The sequence below is a fragment of the Benincasa hispida genome, chromosome 10, assembly GCF_009727055.1.
Source record: "Benincasa hispida cultivar B227 chromosome 10, ASM972705v1, whole genome shotgun sequence".
In the NCBI taxonomy this organism is placed as follows: Eukaryota; Viridiplantae; Streptophyta; class Magnoliopsida; order Cucurbitales; family Cucurbitaceae; genus Benincasa; species Benincasa hispida.
In genome coordinates this window covers 58,028,596-58,040,909 of record NC_052358.1, presented here as the reverse complement: position 1 = coordinate 58,040,909, position 12,314 = coordinate 58,028,596, and positions in this window count along the sequence as shown.

Genomic DNA, 12,314 nt, shown 5'->3' with positions numbered 1-12,314 from the left:
CCTGTAGCTTGAAGCTCGAACGATACGTGAATAACTGACTAAACTTTTTAGTCACGAGATCCACCATCCGTTAACTGCCAGGCACTCCACTAAAGACCGACAGCTGAACTCTCCTTACCACAGATATATTATGTTTCCATCTTAACCAATCAGCAATGCAACAACCCTTCACAGATCACTCGTAAGTACAGTTGGGCCAATAACCATTATGCCCCTGTAATTACATTTGTTTCCTTAAGTACCACTGATCCCTCTAATGAACATAAGTCATAGTCCTACTATGACTAAGTCTTCTTTTCCAAAGAGAAGTTGTGGCCACTATGTTCAAACCTCGGAATCAGCCCTTAAGGGAGCAATCTCTCTACTTATCCTTGCTTTGGGAAAGAAGTGAATTCCATCTTGTGGATTGAGTTCCCAGCTCCTAGATCAGGCAAGTCCCTAAAAAGGTAGGCATGTTGAGTTGGAAATCTGGCCACTCGCACCCATACTAATCAAAGGACAGCCCTCAAAGGCAGAAGTTCCCAAAACACTTAGGATTGAGGTCGTGTCACATATGGTCGTTTAGGTGAGATGCAAGTCTCTAGTATCAATGACGTTATATACAGAGTCTAGTCATCTCGTGGTCCAGGTCTTATACAAACTTTTGGTATAGGACACCCCCGCTCCACGTCTCCACATGAACGGTTAGGATCTACCGTATGTATTAGTTTACAACATTTTCAAACCTCTATAAAGTGGGCTGTATCCGTAGTGTCACCAGGATCAGATGTCCAACCTTAATCCTTATACTACAGACCGATTTAGGTTATCACTTAAGGCATGATCCACTTGTATATCACATATACATGCTTAATTTCACATAAGATAACCAAGGAGCTTTGTTTATTGGATATGAGTAAATGCCAGAATTAAAAAACACTTATTTTATTCAATAAACAATGTGTATATTTACGAAACAACAAGACTCCGGGAGAATTAGGACACTAATCCCAACAATGAGTTGAGCCTTAAAGGTTTGCATCTTTCCATCTACACCTCTCTTTCGCTTATAAATCCACTTACATCCAATAGGTCTTACCTCATCAGGCGAATCAACAAGCTCCAAAATGTTATTAAAGTATATAGACTCCATTTCCTGGTTCATGGCTTTAACTCATTCATCCTTTTCAACATCCTCCATTGCTTTCTTAAAAGATAACGAATCCTCGACCCCATCATTAGAAATGAAGTTTTGGGCTTCAGTCAAACCCATGTAGCGATTCGAAGGGTTTATAACCCTACCACTATGTCGAGGCAGTCTCAACTCTTGAGCTGGTTGACTCGGTTGACATTGATAACAGACATTCCTTGCACCTGTCTCTTATACACATCTAGATGTGTATAAGAGACAGGGTTGACTCGATGTTCCGACCTCAACAACCTTTGTTGATCTGTCAGTCTGGTTGAACCCTCAGTAGCCTTAGTCTCACTAGAAATCTCACGCAAAACGAGTTTACTTCGTGGCTTATGATCCCGGATGTGGTCTTTTTCTAAGAAGATAGAATTTGTAGAAAAAAATACTTTGTTCTCACTCAGATCATAGAAGTATCCACATCTCGTTTCCTTGGGGTAGCCTACAAAAAGGCAAACCTTCAACGTGGTTTCAACTTCTTTGGGTTAGTCACTAGCACATGTGCTGGACAGCCTCAAATCCGAAAGTGGCGTAAACTACCTTTACAGCCTCTCCACAGCTCCAAAGGTGCTTTAGAAACACTTTTCGAGGGAACGTTGTTCAGGATATAGCATGTAGTCTCCACTGCAAAACCCCAAAACGAGTCTGAAAGATGAGCATAACTCATCATAGACCGAACCATGTCCAACAAGGTTTTGTTTCTCCTTTCTAATACACCATTCTGCTGAGGTGTACCTGGGATCGAGATTTTGGACGCAATCCCATGTTCTATCATATAGTTATGGAATTGGAGGTCCATATACTCTCCACCACGATCAGATCGTAGTGTTTTTATCTTCTTAACCCACAAGTTTTCAACTTCAGCCTTATACTCCTTGAACTTGTCAAGGGCTTCAGACTTACGTTGCATTAGGTAGAGATACACGTATCTTGAATAATCATCTATGAAAGAGATGAAATATTCATACCCACCTCGAGTTCTAACATTCATCAGACCACAGATGAATGTTTACGGGATGATTGCCTCTGTTTAAAGCTTTCTTTAAATTTGCAAAGTGTTAATTTGTAAGGGCCCCTACGTTTTTTGGCATAATTAACAAGCAATCGAGTCTGTATTCAAAGTGTTTGAAGTTTCGAAGCATGGAGATGCGATTCTCATCGAGGAAGAAGACTAAAGGTTGGTCGTATCGTGTAGCCTAAGGTAAACGATCGTTGAGATTTACTAAACGATCATGTAGAAAAGTTCTGCCTGATCGTGTAGTATTTATTAAATGATCGTTTAGCTAATGCTAAATAATGGGATAAAGAGTTTACTTTATCGCGTAGTGTTGGTTGCTCGATCGCGTGGACACTGGAGGTAAATGGTCACATAAAGTTTTTACACTCATCGTTTAATAAAAGGCGCGCGCACTAAATGATCATGTAGTTCAGCATGCCTTATCGCATAGTCATTGACTACACGATCACCCGGTATGCGATACCTTGACGCTTGCTTCGCGATCGTTTTGACAATTATGCTTCACCACATTGTTGTCGTTTAGTTGATCATTTAAGGCTTACGTTGCACGATGCGCACTATGCGATCGCATGCCTTCATGCTTCATCGCATAGTCAAAGGTACACAATCATTGCTAAACGATCGTTTATGCTCACACAACGTTGGTAAACGATTTAGTAAAGAGTTTACTCTATCATGTAGGCAATCACAAGGATTTGTTACACGATCAAGGAGACGTGAGCTTTGCCTAGACAGTTCAAGACCCGGTTCGCCTGTTTGAACCGGAGACTCATTATGCTTTGTAATAGTTAGCTTTTTTTTTTTTAGGATTTGCGGCTAATTATCCCGGTTCATCAACTTTTATTTAATGTACATGAGATGTATGTTGGTTTATATGGCATAGTGTATGACATATAGATTTAAAACCTACCTTAGGTTATGCATTTTATTCATGAATCATATATTATAAGTGTTATAATATAGTTATTGGCATGATGAAATTACAAGAAAGCATGCGCATGCATCATGAAATATAAGAGTTATATTTATGCATTCATTAAGCATATTCATGTATCATCTTTATAATATAAGAGTGATAGTATAAGGGTGTATGGGAGCATGTATGCTTAGTTCAAAGTGTATGCGTTGATGAATGTTTACGGGTTAATTGCCTCTTTTTAAAACTTTCTTTTGATTACAAAGTGTTAATTTGTAAGGGCCTCTGTGTTTTTTGGCATAATTAACAAGCAATTGAGTCTGTAATTCAAAGTGTTTGAGTTTTTCGAGTCATTTATGATGAAGTTTTGAAGCATGGAGATGCTTGTTCTCAGCGAAGAAGAAGATCAGGAGTTGGTCGTATCATATAGCCTCAGGTAAACGATCATTGGGATTTGGCTAAACGATCGTGTAGATTTTTCTACGCGATCATGTAGTATTTACTAAATGATCGTTTAGCTAATGCTAAACGATGGGGTAAAGTGTTTACTCTATCGAGAATCGTTGGTTGCGCGATCGCGTGGACGTTGGAGGTAAACGATCGAGTGGGAGCATTTAATGCTTATCATTTAATAAAAGACGCGCGCACTAAACAACCGTGTAGTTAGCAGGCCTCATCGTATAGTTACTGACTACACGATCACATGGTATACGATACTTAGGTGCTTGCACAGCAATCGTTTAGACAATTGAGCTTACCGCATCATTGTCATTTACACGATTGTTTAAGGTTTGCATTGTGTGTTGTGCATTGCACGATCTCGTACCTCATGCTTCATCACATAGTAAAAGGTATACGATCGTTTAGCTCTGGAAGCGTTGGTAAACGATTAAGTAAAGCATTTACTCTTTCATGTAGACGATCACTTGGTGTTTGGTACACGATCAGTGGAGACGCGTTACTTCGCCCAGACGGTTCAAGACCCGGTTCGCCTGTTTGAACCAGAGACTCTTTGCTTTTGTAATAGTTAGCTTTAGTTTTAAGGATTTGAGGAAAATTATCTTGGTTCATCAACTTTTGGTTTAATATACATGAGATGTATGTGGTTTATATGGCATAGTGTATGACATATAGATTTAAAACCCACATTAGGTTATGCATTTTATTCATGCATCATATATTATAAGTGTTATAATATAGTTATTGGCATGATGAAATTACAAGAAAGCATGCGCATGCATCATGAAATATAAGAGTTATATTTATGCATGCAATAAGCATATTCATGCATCATCTTTATATTATAAGAGTTATAGTATAAGGGTGAATGGAAGCATGTTTGCTTGGTTTGTTGCTGTTTTGTATAAGTATTATATAAAAATAGCAATGAATGAACAATGCATGGAGCATGACACTTAGGCTGTTTGTAAAAGTTATCAATGCCTTGTATGTGTTTGCTTTGCGTTGTGAATGGTTTTGGTTGTTTCCGGTTATAAGCGTTATAATGGAAATTAGAACTAAAATCAATAAAAAAAAGTTGCATGCGGACTTACGCAAACTCATGTTTTAAAAGGATTTTTAAATTGGATTGAGATAGACCTAAGTTCAAGGTTCTAATGGGATTAGCAACCTAGTTTAATCTTTTTAAATTAGTTTAATAGGATTAAGTTGATTGGCATAAAAGATTAAAATTGTATTAAATCTATTTATAACGGACCTTTTGTCTAAGGTTGGTTCTGTCTAGGCTGGGGTACTTAAACTGACGCAAACGGAACACCCCTACCTGGGAACCTACTTGGAAAGGTGAATTAGATAGATTTTCTGCAAGCATGCGACAGTTGGTCAAAGACTACGTTAAAGAGTTTAATAGATGATGATCAAAAGTTGTTAAACTATCCAAGGTAAATGTTACTCTTGGTCAAACCTAAAAAGTCACTTAGTTAAAATTCTTAGCCCTATTTTTTCTAAGTAAACTAAACCCTAGGTTATAAAATACTCAGTGGGAGGAAGAGATGTATCTGATATGTCAATGATTCCACTCACGTTTCTCCCTGAATGTTCATGCTTGGCCTTATGGTACTCTGGGAGCATTCCCCTTCAGATGGTGTTTGCATCAATCAATATCAAGGTGGACGAAGAGAGTGTTTATAGTAAGTGGGTGAAGGGTGTGTGTCAACATGTCCTACGGTCTCTGTCATTGGACGTCAAGACTATCAGGATACTCTTGTCCATAGCCACATTTTATGATTATAAGATATGGCAAATGGACATCAAGACTACCTTTTTTTAATGGTAATCTTGAGGAGACCATCTACATAGCTCAACCAGAGGGGTTCGTAGTTCTAGAGGGGAAAATTAGATTTGACAGTGCGATCAAATCGTTTCGCTTTGATTAGAACGTTGATGAGTCTTGTGTTTACAGGAAGATCATCAATAGCTCAATAGCTTTCCTGGTACTGTATGTGGATGATATCCTACTAATTGGGAATGATCTTGGGTTTCTGACTGACATAAAGAAGTGGCTAGCTGCCCAGCTCCAAATGAAAGATTTGGGTGAGGCACAATATGTTCTAGGGATCTAGATCATTCGGGATCGTAAGAACAAGAGGTTTGCCTTGTCTCAAATATCATACATCGATCAAATGTTGATCAGGTACAAGATGTAAGATTTCAAGAGGGGTTTTTTACCTTTCAAGCGTGGAATCGTTTTGTCTAAGGATCAATGTCCTAAAACAGCTCAAAAGGTTAAGAAGATGAGACGAATTCCCTATGCTTCAACTGTTGGAAGATTAATGTATGCAATGTTGTGTACCAGACTCGACATTTGCTACGAAATAGGGATTGTCAATCGTTATCAGTCTAATCCAAGATTTGATCACTGAATAATGGTCAAGACGATCCTCAAGTATCATCGGAGAACGAGGGACTACATGCTCATGTATGGAAATAAGGATTTGATCCTTACAGTATACATGAATTCTGACTTTTAGACTGATAGAGATTCTCGTAAATCGACATTGGGGGCAGTGTTCACTTTAAATGGAGGAGCTATAGTGTGGCGAAGTATCAAGCAAGGATGCATCGCAGACTCCACTATGGAAGCCAAATACGTAGCCGCTTGTGAACCAGCTAAGGAGGTTGCTTGGCTGAGGAAAATCCTTACAGATTTAGAAGTTGTTCAAAATATGGATTTGTCGATCACTCTTTATTGTGAAACTAGCGGGGTTGTGGCAAATTTGAATAAGCCTCTAAGTCATCATAGAGTCAAGCATATCGAACGAAAATACACTTGATCAGGGAGATTGTACATCGCGGTGATGTGATCATCACGAAGATCACGTCGGAGCACAACTTTGCTTATCCATTTACAGAGGCTCTCAGGGCTAAAGTGTTCAAGGGTCACTTGAAGAGTCTGGGTCTATAGGACATGTGGCATCTTATCTAGGGCAAGTGGGAGATGATACTGGGTATAGTGTATGCCCTAGTTTATTGTATATTGTACTTGTTTTACCATGTATTGTACATTAGTCTCCCCAGGCATTAGGACAAGTGGGAGATTGTCGGGACTGGTATCCTAATTCTTCAGAGTCTCGTAGTTTGTAAACTGTACAAATTGTTATGAATAAAATAAGAGTTATTTCATTTGGCATTTACTTATATCCAATAAAAAAAGCTCCATGGTTATTGTATGTAAACTAAAGCATGTATATGAGATATACAAGTGGATCATGTCTTAAGTGATAACCTAAAAAGGTCCGTAGTATAAGGATTAAGAAGGGATACCTAATCCTGGTGACACTACGGATACGACTCGCTTTGTAGAGGTTTACAAGTGTTGTGAACTACTACAGACGATAGATCCTGACCATTCATGTAGAGACATGTAAGCGGGGGTGTCCTATACAAAGAGTTTGTATAAAATAGAACTACGAGATGATTCATCTTTTTATATAATGTCGTTGATACTTGAGACTTACATCTCACCTAAAAGACCATATGTGACATAAACTCAATCGTGAGTGTTTTGGGAACTCCTGCCTTTAAGGGCAGACCTTTGATTAGTATAGGTGAGAGTGGCCAGATTGCCAACTCAACATGCCTACCTTTTTGGGGATTTGTCTGATCTGGGAGTTGGGAACTCAATTACACAAGAAGAAATTCACTCCTTCCCCAAAACAAAGGTATGTAGATAGATTGCACCCTTAAGGGATGATTCCGGGTCTTGAAAATAGTGGCCACAGCTTCTCTTTGGAAGTGAGGACTCAGTCATAGTAGGATTATGACTTATGTTCATTAGAGGGATTAGTGGTACTTAAGGAGTTAGATGTAACTACAGGGGTATAACGGTTATTGGTCTAGCTGTACTTATGAGCGATTTGTGATGGGCTATCGCACTATTGATTGGTTGATATGGGCACAAAATATATTTGTAGTAAGAAGAGTGTAGTTATCGGTCTTTAGTGGAGTGCCTGGTAGTTAACGGATGGTAGATCCCATGATTAAAGAGTTTAGTCAGTTATTCACGTATCGTTGGAACGCTTCAAGCTATAGGTCCATAAGGTCCCCTTGGTAGCTCAATGGATTCAAGTTGAGAATCAGTTTTTTGGTGTTGATTTGAAATGTTCAAATTGACAAGAGAAAATTCAATTATATATGATATGATCGGTGTGATGTATGAGATACATCAAGTGGATGATTAATGTAAATGAGATTTACATTGAGTACCATGAAATAGAAAAAGAGCTATGGATTATATGTTTCATGAGATGAATTATTAAAACTATAGGTTATAAATATAATATGGTAAGTTGGTTATCATATATTTTATAATAATATTAATTATTGGATAATTATATCTTTTTCTCTAATAACCAATTGAGTGGTAGGTTATTGGTGGTTTCATGGTCATCGTGAGATAAAAGGAAAAATGTTTTCCTAAGTTTAGGAGTTGTTGGGAGAGTTGCTATTCTCGAAAAATACTCACGAAGTTGCTGTCAAGTGAATTGGATTCACTAAATGATAGCTGAAGAAAGAAGAAACGATCGTGGAATGACATTACACGATAGTTTACTCGGTTGGTCGTCTGCTAAACGATCACGGAGCATTTGCTAAACGATTGGGCATTTGTCTATGCGATAGACTCTTGTCATCTCCCACTTGCTCAATATTTTATACGATTGTTATTTCTCCAATCTCGTCCTCTAACCAAGTCCACATAGAGCCCACACTTTTGGATTCTCACACCGAGAATACCAAGGTAGCCATTGTAGTGGTGTTTGCACTCAACTCGACTGAGTCGAGGTTTTTGGAGGCTGTTCGTTGAGTTTACAGTGTCTGTGTGGTGGTCACTATGATCGTGTTGTGTTGTGGTCGTTGTGTTCGAGCGTTCGTATGTTGCTATCTTGAAGATTGAACGAGCGTTTGTGATCGAGGAAGTTTGAAGATGAGTCTTCAAAGGTATGTGTAATCTGTCCCTTGATTATCTGGTTAAGCATGCTGTAATTTCGTATTGTGCATGATCGGTTAGTTTCCATTTCTTGATTATAATTGTTTATGTTCAATTTCGATGAAATTTGGAATAATTATTCCACTGCTCATGGAAATCCTCATGTCTGATTTTTTTCATATAAGGTGTGGATGAAGTCTAACTCGTTGGCCCGACTTCACATTTTGGCTAGCATACCTGATGCATTGGCTAAAAGAGTTGAGATAATGGTCATTGCACGTGAGATCATGGACTCATTGCAAGAATTATTTGAACGTCAGTTCTCACTTTTCAAACACAAAGGGATGGATGACAAAGAAACCAATAGTGTCAGTTCCCAAAATAATCTCTCGTCTTTCTTTAATGTCAAGGGACTAAAAGAAAGCAATTGTTGCCGACTCTGCAGAAGCTCATCGACGAGAATTATTCTCTGAAATGAAACTTGGAGCTTATTTAGGTTCTGAAACTGATCCCACTACTCTCCATAAGAGGAAGTAGTCTAAAGATAAGTAAATGTGATTTATTTTTCTTGGAGACGTGTTTGGTAGAGAATGATGATTCTGCCTGGATACTTGATCAGGTGCTACTAACCACATTCGTTCTTCCTACCAAGGATTTAGTTCATGGAAAACGTTGCAAGATGGAGAGTTGACTCTTTGAGTCAGTACTGGTGAGGTTATTGTAGGCAGGCTAAAGTTATTTTTGGATAAGAAACGTCATCTGTTACTGGATAATGTTTTTGTAGTTCCTCATATCAAGAGGAACTTAATCTCGGTTTCTTGTCTTATTGAACAAGGTTATACCGTCTCCTTTTCTGAGAGTAAAGTGTTTATTTTCAAGAATGGAAATGAGATTAATTTTGGTTCAATGGAAAATAACTTATATGTGCTAAGGTCGTTAGTCATAAAAGCCTTGTTTAATACTGAAATGTTCAGTACAATGACAACTACAAAAAGACCAAAGGTTTCTCCTAAGGAAAACACCCATATTTGGCATCTAAGGTTAGGTCACATCAACCTTAATAGGATTGATAAGTTGGTGAAATGTGGACTTCTAAAGAGTTTAGAAGAATACTCCTTGTCGGTATGTGAATCATGCCTTGAAGGCAAGATGATCAAACGACCTTTTACTGGAAAAGGTTATAGAGCCAAGGAAACCTTGGAGCTTATACATTCAAACCTCTATGGTCCGATGAGTGTTAGAGCTCGAGATGGGTATAATATTTCATCTCTTTCATAGATGATTATTCAAGATACAGGTATCTCTACCTAATGCAACATAAGTCTGAAGCCCTTGCCAAGTTCAAGGAGTATAAGGCTGAAGTTGAAAACTTGTTAGGTAAGAAGAAAAAAACACTACGATCTGATCATGGTGGAGAGTATATGAACCTCGAATTCTAGAATTATATGATAGAACATGGAATCACGTTCCAACTTTCGGCCCCAGGTACACCTCAGCAGAATGGTGTATCAGAAAGGAGAAACAGAACCTTATTGAACAAGGTTCGATATATGATGAGTTATGCTGATCTTCCATACTCGTTTTGGGGATTTACAGTGGAGACTGCATGTTATATTTTGAACAACGTTCCATCAAAAAGTGTTTCTAAAACATCGTTTGAGCCGTGGAGAGGTCATAAAGGTAGTTTACGCCACTTCAGGTTTTGAGGATGTCCGATCCACATGCTTGTGACTAACCCGAAGAAGTTGGAACCGCGTTCGAAAGTTTGCCTCTTTGTAGGTTACCCCAAGGAAACGAGAGGTGGATACTTCTATGATCCGAGTGAGAATAAAGTGTTTGTGTTGACAAATGCTATCTTTTTTAAAGAAGACTAGAGTCAGGATCATAAGCCATGAAGCAAGCTTGTTTTACATGAGGTTTCTAGTGAGATTACTGAGAGTTCAACAAGAGTTGTTGATGTCGGTTCATCTAGTCAACTATCTCAAGAGTTGAGACTACCTCGACGTAGTGAGAGGGTTGCGAATCCACTAAAACGCTACATGGGTTTGATTGAAGCCCAAAACATCATGTCTGATGATAGGGTCAAAGATCCATTGATTTATAAGCAAGCAATAGAGGATGTTGACAAAAATGAGTGGATTAATGCCATGAACCAGGAAATGGAGTCTATGTACTTCAATTCTATCTGGGAACTTGTGGATCAGTCTGATGGAGTAAAACCTATAAGGTGTAAATGGATCTACAAGAGAAAACGAGGTGTAGATGGAAAGGTGCAGACCGTTAACGCTAGACTCGTGGCAAAGGGTTATACCCAGGTCGAGGGAGTAGACTATGAGGAAACTTTCTCATCTATTGTCATGCTTAAGTCTATCAGGATACACATGTCCATAGCCACATGTTATGATTATGAGATATGGCAAATAGATGTCAAGACCGCCTTTTTGAATGGTAATCTTGAGGAGACCATCTACATGGCTCAACCAGAGGGGTTCATTGTTCCAGATCAAGAGCAAATAGTTTGCAAGCTTAATAGGTCCATTTATGGGCTGAAACAAGCATTTAGATCATGGAACATTACATTTGATAGTGCGATCAAATCATTTGGCTTTGATCAAAACATTGATGAGTCTTGTGTTTATAAGAACATCATCAACAGCTTAGTAACTTTCATGGTACTGTATGTGGATGATATCCTACTCATTGGGAATGATGTAGGTTTTCTGACTGACATTAAAAAGTAGCTGCCCAATTTCAAAGGAAAGATTTGAGAGAGGCACAGTATGTTCTAGGGATCTAGATCATTCGAGATCGTAAGAACAAGAGGTTGGCCTTGTCTCAAGCATCGTACATTGATCAAATGTTGATCAGGTATAGGATGCAAAATTCTAAGAGAGGTTTATTACCCTTCAGGCATGGAATTGTTTTGTCTAAGGATCAATGCCTTAACACACCTCAAGAGGTTGAGGAAATGAGACGGATTACCTATGCTTCGGCTGTTGAAAGCCTTTTGTATGCAATGTTATGTACAGACCTGACATTTACTATGCAGTAGGGATTGTCAGTCGTTATCAGTCCAATCCAGGATTAGATCACTGGACGGCGGTCAAAACTATTCTCAAGTATCTTCGGAGAACGAGGGACTATATGCTCGTGTATGGAGATAAGGATTTGATCCTTATAGGATACACAGACTCTAACTTTCAGACTGATAGAGATTCTTGAAAATTGACATCAACGTTAGTGTTCACTCTGAATGGAGGGGCTGTAGTTTGGCGAAGCATCAAGCAAGGATGCATCGCGGACTCCACTATGGAAGCCGAATATGTAGCTGCTTGTGAAGCTGCTAAAGAGGTTGTTTGGCTTAAGAAGTTCCTTATAGATTTTAAAGTTGTTCCAAATATGTCTTTGTCGATCACTCCCTATATGGATAACATTGGGGCTATAGAAAATTCAAAGGAACGTCAGAGTCATCGTAGAGGCAAACATATTGAATGGAAATATCATTTGATTAGGGAGATTGTGCATCGCGGTGATGTGATAGTCACGAAGATCACGTCGGAGCACAACGTTGCTGATCCATTTACAAAGGCCCTCATGGCTAAAGTGTTTGAGGGTCATCTAGAGAGTCTGGATCTACGAGACATGCGGAATCTTGTTTAGGACAAGTGGGAGATGATACTGGGGTATAGAGTATGCCCTAGTTTATTGTATATTGTACCGTTTTTCATGTATTGTACATTAGTCTCCCTAGGCATTATGAAAA